Source organism: Archocentrus centrarchus, chromosome 19 (assembly GCF_007364275.1).
Source record: "Archocentrus centrarchus isolate MPI-CPG fArcCen1 chromosome 19, fArcCen1, whole genome shotgun sequence".
Lineage (NCBI taxonomy): Eukaryota > Metazoa > Chordata > Actinopteri > Cichliformes > Cichlidae > Archocentrus > Archocentrus centrarchus.
Genome location: NC_044364.1, coordinates 29,714,803 through 29,724,579, shown reverse-complemented (window position 1 = coordinate 29,724,579; position 9,777 = coordinate 29,714,803). Strand labels below are relative to the sequence as shown.

Genomic DNA, 9,777 nt, shown 5'->3' with positions numbered 1-9,777 from the left:
GTCAGTTGCAGTTATTCATTTAGAATTAATGTAAGTGAACCACCTTTGTTGTTCAGGTCACCAAATACTTTGAGATCAGTGCGAGCAGCTAATTGAAAAGAAACTGATCATTTCCCAGTGTTGTGTTCAATCAGATAATTCAGCTGTTCTGCTCGAGCCCCTGATTTACTTGGTTTGGGTCTGCTGACCAAACCGCAGTCAGGCTCAATTCATGTTATTCCACCATGTCTCTGTGCTGAAAACAGCACACAGCTTAACAATTGCAATAATATTTGCTTTAGCTGGCTAAAGTTAACCACTTTATACAGAGATCACGGGTGGTGGGGTACATATTCATATTTTAGACACAAATTGCTAGTTAATAGGCATATTTACAGTACTTTTCTAGTCTTATTGAGCTATCAAAGAGCTTTACCCACACATGTGGAGGGACATGCTGCCTGGAGGAGCTTGAAAACAACCGTGATCAGCAAGTTTCCGTGCCGCCTGGGAATCGAACCCAGGTCACAAGAATGGGAATCTTGCATGATGCCACTACACCAGCGGCACAGTCAGCTCCTGAGAGTTTGGTGGAGTAAGTGGGAATCAAACGCTGGTACATTTGGTAACTTCACACACATTCCTGTGAACTCCACAGCTTTATTTCAAAGTGTGCTTGCACCATCGTGCAGCAAGTACATTGGGAGAGATATGATTCATAACTCATTTACAGCCTGTCTCATAAGATCAAGATGAGTCAAAATTTATGACGGGCCATTACTCTTATTAGGCTTGTAAAAGAAGGCATTAGCCCACACCGGGCATTAGTAAAATTCACTTCTCCTAACAAGGGGCAGGCTGGGGTGAGAGAACACTTATACTCAATCCAAGCTCTACAAGGTGATGGCAGGATGCCCAATTTCTTAACTAGTGATGTTCTGAACTGATAAATATGACAAACTGTGACTGTCTGGCTTATAAGTTTTGAAAGGTAAAAGGGAGTTCACGAATGCATATTGAAACTTCCTGCATGGAGATCTGATGTTTGTCTTAGACAAAATGAACAGCTGATTGCGTGCGAGCTAAAGCAAGCAATAACTCATCATGCATGTCAAATTTAACTCAAGAATCTTCCATTCATAGCATAATGATGCAAGACAAAATAAAATAAACAAACTGAGGGAGCCCTGTGGCTCGTGATTCTGCATGGCAGCTTTAGGAAATCCATCTGTCCCAGGACAGTCAAATCCCACGAGCAGGACCCTGGAGGAGCGACGAGCACATGTCCCGGTTTCTTTAATTTTCTTTTTATATGACACGGTTCTCACATGACCAGATAACTTTGCAATGTCTGTCAGACAGCTGGGCCAAGCTCAGGCCTTCTCAAGCAGAGAACAGATGGGAGGAGGTCAAGTCATGGAAAGAGGTTTGGAACCAATAGCTACCGTATCCGTGTTTGTGGTTCCACATTAGAAATCTTGAAAAGAATTGTTCTCATGAAGTTGAGAGGCCGAAACACCAGCTGAGAAGACAGTCATTTGATTTAAACTTGAGATTAAGGAATGATGGCTATGAACCACAGACTTCATATCAAAGATGGATGTAGCCACCACAGCATTTGAATTCCTGTTTTAGTAAAATTCTCATCTTTGTTTTTTTGGGGATAAAGAAAATATGTTTGGATGTGAATGTGGAAAGGCTGTCAGCTAACCCTAGCAGACGCGGCAGGCAAGGTGCACCGGACAAAAAGGGCCTGTATCCAGAACAATCCAGCAGTATACAACTTTATGGATCTGCCACATATCCATAATGTTCCAGAGAGAATTATGGGAAGATCTGATCTGTCACAGATGTTTAAATAAATATGAGCTGGATATTTAACGGATGTTCATTCAGAGTTTGGATTTTTCAGGGTTCAATCTTGTCCGCTTACAGAGAAATCTCCAAAACGTATCCGTATCCATCAAAGATCCGAAGTGCATTCTTCGGGATATTGTCCGTATCTGTGATGGATACTGAGGTATCACTACCTTGGATAGTACCGTATTTTAGGGCTTTTATTCCAGTGGTGGTTTAAAAGATTGGTCACAAAAAAGGTGCCGGTCCAAAAACCTCCTTGCGATTGCTTTGGTTGCTGGCAGATTGCCGCGGTCACCCATAGTTAGCACACCACTCGCCCACTTGTCAGGGAATACACATTTTTTCCCTCTCCACTGGTGGTGATCAGGGTGGGTCACTGACCAGTCTCTTGGCCTGCATGACTGCAGCTTTGGCAATCAATTCTACAACTAATATTAAGTGACCAGTGGTTACCAGGTGGTCACCAACTGCTCTCTAGGCCTGTGATTTGGGCCTAACTGAGATGACACTTAGCACCTGTGTGGCCACACTCCTGTCACTTGAAATGGCCATGCCCCTAATAATACAATCTTTAAGCCCTAATGAAATTTAAATGAAAGAGTTATTTTGTCACAAAGGAGAAGCACAGCCTCAGAGACCACAACCATTTTTATGTCAGGATGTAAACATGTTTATTTCTGCTGTAAAACTGGGCATTTGAACAAGGAAGTCCAGCTTACTTTTGGAGCCAGCCTCAAGTGCCCATTTACAGAACAGTAGTTTTTGGCAGTTTCTGCTTCTTATGAACTGAAGCAAACACAGCCAATTTTAAGCATTTCAGCATATTTTTAAACAGAATGACAAGGTTCACTCTCAGTGTACTACTCAGCTTTCTCTCCCTGTGAAAAAGCAAAATTTGACTGATGGCTAATTGTTTTACATCTGCTACAAATTTAAGTCTGGCTTGTCCAACAGAAGTAATGGGTAAAAATGTAATCATGACCATTAGCGATAATGATTACAAAAATATCAGAACAGCAGCATCGGATCGGGAAACAAAAAGAATTTCCTTTCAAAGCTAGGTGGGATAATCAGGCAGGAACCATCAAAGGAAATATTAACAACTGCATATTCCACGTGAATAAAAGCAATTAATTAGCATGTTTGATGTAATACAGCGCTCTAACCTCCAGGCATTCATGATGGCATCAGCTTTCAAGTACATCAGTACCTCTCACAAGTGAATATTGCCGCCTTATAGTCAATGGGGAATATTCTTTCACCAGGTCCCCAGGGGTGCAAACACCATTAAGGAATATGAATTCCATCCCACTCATTCCATCATCACATCCACTAAGAGTCAAATTAACATCTGATGTTCTTCACTTCAATTTGTTTGTGACATAAAAATGCCATAAAATCCTGAAGGGTCCGCTTTCAACCTAAAAGATGTAAATATTTTGCCCAGGAAAATGTAAAATTAAGGCAGAGTCGATGCTGTGTTGTGATGTGTTTTCCCACTGACAGTTTCTTATGGGTTTGTGGTTACACATTAGTCCATCATCTCCAGCAGTCACCAGCTCTGGATCTCCTCATTGATCCCACACAAAACAAATGGCAATCTGTGACAGCAGGACACAATGCTTCATCCTGCCCAATCCATTAACCTCTATCACATGGCTCCTACTCTGAAGATGGAACACACTGTTGTCCCACTGATAGACAGAAAGATGGAGAAAAGGAAGTGAGGGGAGGAGCGGTGAAAAAGGTGCTCTGAGGGAAGAGAGCAGAGCATGTGTGCAGGAAAAAGTGAGAAATAAGAAATGAGCTGCTGCCATTACAAAAAAAGAAGCTCTCTTGCACCACTTGTCTTTGGTTACATTATGAAAGAAGAGAATAAGAAGACTGAGACACTCATGACAGAAACTTATATCTGAGTTTGGATCCTTTTGTTAATTACAGTCTTCCCAAAGGTCAAGAATGAGCCTTCACACTCAAATACACAAGCAAGCTGATTTAACAGGGTTTACTGCAGCAATAGTGGATGCCTATGAAAATAATGGTACTTACACACTCTAAAGGGACCCCTCTTTTACCTTCAGAACCACCTTAATTTTCTGTGGCACAAACTCAACAAGGTGTTGGAAACATTCTCCAGAGATTTTGGTCCATATTGCCATGAGTTGCACAGAGTTGCAGCAGATTTGTTAACTGCACATATGTGTAGGAAATCTCTCATCCACCTCATCCTAAAGGTGCTCCAGTGGGTTGACATCTGGTGACTGTGGAGGCCATTTGAGTTCAGTGAGCTCATTGTCAAGTTCAAGACACCAGTTTGAGATTAACTGATCTTTTCCAGCTGGAAGCAGCCATCAGAAGATGGTACACCGTGGTCATAAAGGGATGGACATGCTGAGCAACAACACTCAGACAGCCTGTGGCATTTAAACAAAGCTCAGTTAGTTTTAAAGTGGACCAAAGTGTAGCAGGAAAATATCCTATTATAACACCACCACCAGCCTGAACTGTTGATACCATCCAGAATGGAAGCATGCTTTCATGTTGTTTACGCCACATTTTGGTCCGACCATCCAAATGTTGCAGCAGAAATTGAGACTCATCAGACCAGGCGACATTTCTCCAGTCTTCTATTGTCCAATTTTGGTGAGCCTGTGTGAATCGCAGCCTCTGATTACTGCTCTTAGCTGACAGGAGTGGTACCTGGTATGGTCTTCTGCTGCTGTGGCTCATCTGCTTTGCGGTTTGATGTGTTGCACATTCAGAGATGCTCTTCTGCATAGCTTGGTTGTAACAACTGCTTATTTGTTGATGGCTAACTGTTTTTTTTTTATTTATGGTTAATTGTTTTCCGTCTGGCTTCCTATCGTCTCAAAGCAGTCTCGCCATTGTCCTCTGACCTCTGGCGTCATTATCCGCATAAATATGAATCTGCAGATTTTGGTTGTGAGGGAAAATCCCAGCAGATCAGCAGTTTCTGAAGCTAGCCCGTCTGGCACCAGCAACCATAGCACGTTCACCATCACTTCAGGAGGTTGTCTGACCATGTCTGCATACCTAAGTGCACTGAGTTGCCACCTTGTGACTGGGTTAGAGATTTACATTAACAAGAAGCTGAACAGGTGTACCTCACAAAATTTACCTCCCCTTTCTTTAACTCACTGGATACTGTCTGCGCTAGCAAAAACTCCACTAACATGAGAAACCTGTAGGAAGAAATGTACAACTCAAGCTGAAAGATCACATCTCGCAGTCCCCAAATGATTCTCAGCGATGCATGTCAGCACTGACCAAACCTACACTGAATACAGTAACTCAGAAGCAGCGCTGGCAAAGTATCTCACCAGCTGCAGTCAGTTACTCAATTATTGCATCAAATTACCTTCACACCGCAGCTCATAAGTTTAAAAGTAGCCTAAGCAAAATAAAAAAAAAAAAGGTATGAATCATTCATACTATTTTGCTATAGAATTAATACGAGGAGCATAACAAATGACTGATGCTCACAAACTGCAATTTTAAAGGAAGAGGATTGCATTCAGATTATTGTGGAAAACCCAGCTCTCACTGTCCACAGTAACCTGGATGCATGCTACATCTACACAATAATGTAGACCACAGGCTTGAAAAGCAGCTGTCATATGCTAAAGCTGGGTTATAATGGGACTTTAAATTGGACAGTTGTGTTCCTGTCTTACTGGAAAATTGTACCACCAACAGCCACCACATACTCTGGCAGGTTGGGGAGAAGTCAGTGGGTCTTCATTAAAACCAAACCACAGCATGAAGAGGGGAAGGAGGAGGAGGAGGAGGAGGCAGCCTTGTTCTCTCTGGGCAGCGTTGGCTTTGTCAGCCCTTCTTTGTAATTAGAACAGACCTCCTCCTCCTCCCACTGTAATTAACAGCAATAGGAAGTATGCTGCAGTTCCGCCTCCTGCTTTGTCATGCTGATATGTTTCTGGACCTAGGCTGATACTGGGTGGGCGACATTTCCTGCTGCTGCAGTGCTGAAATATGAATCTCTCAACTTAGTTTTACTCCTTTGTAGTAATATACAGTTTATAACAGCAGTCACAGATTCTGCTGAAGTTGCAGTTAGTGGTGGTATTTTAACTAAAGTGTTTTTAATATGCTTTCTCATGTCCTTGAATGTGGCGGGCAAAACATTTGGAAAGTTTTATGATGCATTCAAGTTCAACAAAGCCTCATCATTCCTTAAATCAGTCCCTCTCTGACTTAATTGGACCAGATTTTTTTTCCCCTTTTTTTGATGGCTGCACTGTTGCATTACATTTTACAGTAAGTTATTTATATTACTAGTACTAATGCTAATACTAGTACTAATACAAGTAGTATATGTGTAATACGTACAAGAAAGCATTTACATAAATAAAACTTTGGAAATGACCATGTAAAAGCATGAAATTGGCAGTTGTGCTCTTTGTAAATCCCCAAACACAAAGCTGCTGTAAATGTATTCTATATTTGCAAAAGATGCCGGTAGTTACAAGGGAAAAATAAGCATTTATATGAAATATTCATACTATCATTCTGGGCTGCTGTCTGTAGCTTCACTGACTGCCACTGATGTGACTTTATAGATGTTTGACACTCACACTGATTGAAAGCGTCTGTTCCCTGTGTCTGAGTTACTCATTGTTTAAAGGTTATAGTCAGGTCTTGGTAGGTCAGAGCAAGCTGAAGTCAGTTGATGTCACGATCCTGTGGTATCCTCGTTAGTCCATCACAGGTCTGATGGCAGTTAAATAGCTTCCATCTGTACAGAGTGAGATGCTGCCCCAGGATATATGAGACATGGCAGCAGGGATTTGCGGTAGGAGCAAAGAAGAGTTCTGACATGCCTCAGTAGCCAAGACAAGCACAAGACACTTATCAGACTTAAAATTATCAGTCTCGCAGATCCCTTCCAAATGATCTGAAGGGGTGTGTCTATTTATTCTCAACTGAACAAATGCGCCTTAATTATTCCGTGCTGACAAGCCGAGGCATAGATGATGTGCATCACACGTTCTCTGCGTGCATCTTGTGTTTTGATGTGGTGAAGAAGAGCTGTTATTGGCTAATCCTGCTGAGTCAGCGCTCATGGAGATCAGAGCGGTGCTTTTGATGCCACAGGGTGCAGCACGGGCTAGGTACTCCCAAAAGGACGTCTTTGTTAATACAAGGTAGCTGTGTTTTATGCACTATTGGAAGATCTTCACACTTTGGCTGTCCTTCAGTGCTACCGATGAAGCATTCACTCCTGATTCACCCTCTCAATCTTGTCTCCCTCCTAACAAGACTGTGATTGGATGATATTTTTAACCTGTTTGTCCAAAGGTCCTTGGCATATTGAGGAAAGAAAAAAAGAGAAAGATGACTCGGAAGAAAGATGAGCCATCATCGAAACACATTTGTGTCAGGCCGTGTACGATATGTTGCAGTAATCTATGGGAGCACTTATGTCTGTGACATGAAGGGGCATTCATCACGCTCCTCCCCAGTCCGTGGCACTAGAATGCTGGCAGAAGAATTTCAATGCGACACTTGGGCAATACATCACTGTGGACGTCCCTCTGTGGCACGGTGAAGCACTTTCAACACATCCACCTCACACTTTTGAGGATACTCAGCACTGGCATCGAGGCACACGGATGCTGCCCTCTCAAATGCTCCACGATGTCAACAAGGATTTGGTTTAAAAAGGGGTCCAAACAGAGAAATCGTCCTCTAAAAGTTTAAAACAAAGGTATTCATTATACGCTGTGGGTTAACCCCAGGAAAGAGCAGGCAGAGGTCAAAGACTGTAAACATCTGTGTTGAAATGTCTCCGTCTAGACAACACAGAATAGTAAAGCAGTGGCGGTGGGCCAGGTAAACATTAACTGGAGTTCTAACACACAACCTCTTCTTGTGTCAGCCAAAGACTGGAAAAGTACTTATCTCTGTACATGACAGAATATCATTTTCTACCATACTGAGAGTTTTATTACAGCTCACAGACTCTGGGGTGCTAATTAAAAAGAAGTCCTTTCAACCTCTTCCCCCCCTATAAACCAGAATCTCTCCTCTCTCTGTCTTCTTGTATGGTGACTGTGTTTCCTCCATTAGTCAACAAAAAGCTGTCAAAGTCTTTGTCTGTTAGCCAGATGTGATATATGGTGCGTGGAGATGTTTGTTATCGTCCTGTGAGTGCCCAAATAAAGTGTCAAAGATGGACTCTTGTCACAAGTTTCTATAATGAAGCTATTTATTCTGAATATCTACTTTAAAGAAAAAAAAATAGAAGTAATTAGAACCATCAAGGGACTTGATGTCCTAACAGCATCTGCCACACTCAGAAGCTAACACTGATTTTTCTTTTTTCAACACACAGGAAGTTTATGCTGACACTTTGTAGCAGAGTAATGAAGTAGGAGTGGTTTGATAAAGAATTACTGATATTTTTTATTAAAAAATTGCAGGATTAGGTGACCTGGTCACACTCACCTGTACTGTTGAGGCTCCATTAAGAATCCAAATAAGTAGTTGGGTTTTTCTTTATACATTGGCTACTTTTCACACATTTTCAGTCCGTTCTTATATCTGACCATTTTCAGAAGAATTCGTTTTTGTCTGCCGTTGAACCCACAGATCATTTAAATGTCAAAAGGCAGCTCACTCAAGAGATGAACCAGTGTTGTGTCTGCACATAACAGACAACTAAGAATCAGTCTGGCACTTTGTTACTAGCAGCCTGTTGCAAAAAACCAAACCAAAACATAAATTGTTCCCCATCTTCAGCTGAATCTACTTCTTTAGTTTCAGCAGAAACACACTTTGACACGCATACATATACTTTGTTTTTTGTTCGTTGAACTGAAAATCAGTGGCAGCAGGTCTTAGTGATGGATCCAAATTTGAAATGAAAGCTTGTCTCACACGTTTTATATGTGTATAGATTTAGATGTGTATATAGCCAAATTATCTCTTTAGTCTTTATATTTTTATGCCTTTAGTGTATGTTATTTTGGTTTTGGTTTTATTCATTTAAAGAAACGGTTGCAGCTGTAACAACAGAAATTTCCCTCTGGGATCAGTAAAGTATTCTGATTCTGATTCTGATTGTGATCCTAAGAGAATCCAGGCTGTGTCGAAGAATAAAGGTAGTCATAAAACATATTGTTTTTGCCTTATATACTGCACTAATATACTACGTATATATGCTTGCATTTTTCAATAAACTCTGCACCTATTTCTCATTTTTCTATCAAAATATAAAGAAATGAGGGGTGGCTAAATATTTTTGCACAGTACCAGGAAGTGACGCGAACATGGAAGTGCCTTAAAGTTTTATTCTTCCTAAAAGCCAGCAGGGGGCGACTCTTGTGGGTGCAAAAAGAAGTCTAGATTGTAAAAAAGTCTACAAGAAAAAGCCTGCATTCACACATGGTTTAGGACTCCAATAAGCATTTTCCTAATGAGTGTATGGTCTTAATTGCTAGTTTCAAGTCTTATACAATGCAGCGTGCTGCTCATTTGGTAAATTATTATCCCATTTACAGTTTATTAGACCATAAAGCAGGGTATGCTTGAGAGATACCCTATTAGCATGCAGCATTTCTCCATAATATCCACATTTGTTCAAGTCTGCTTTCAAAAATACCAATAGGTGACATCATGGTGGCCAAATCCATTCTTTTTTTATGACTCATGATTACAATCTGGGTCAGTTTGGGATGAAATCAGCAGCTATTGTGCAGAGTTTTGCTTCCATTTCCTTATTTCCCACTGCAGCAGAATTGTAGTATTCACAGGCAGAGCTCTGCAAATTTGCTCCATTACTTCTGACATGGAAAAAAATGATTGTAGGAAAGAAAAAAACCTTCACTTGATAATCTGAAAATGCACTCACTGACTCAGACAGAAGAGACACGGAGGAGATGTTTATGTGAAAGAATC

The 9,777-nt window shown here is 41.2% G+C and overlaps 1 non-coding gene across 1 annotated transcript; it reads right to left on the bottom strand.

Annotated features, from left to right (window-relative positions):
- Nucleotides 1-478: 478 nt before the first annotated feature.
- On the bottom strand, nt 479-549 carry trnag-ccc (transfer RNA glycine (anticodon CCC)). The gene has a single exon. It is a non-coding gene; the product is annotated as a tRNA-Gly (tRNA).
- Nucleotides 550-9,777: the final 9,228 nt, after the last annotated feature.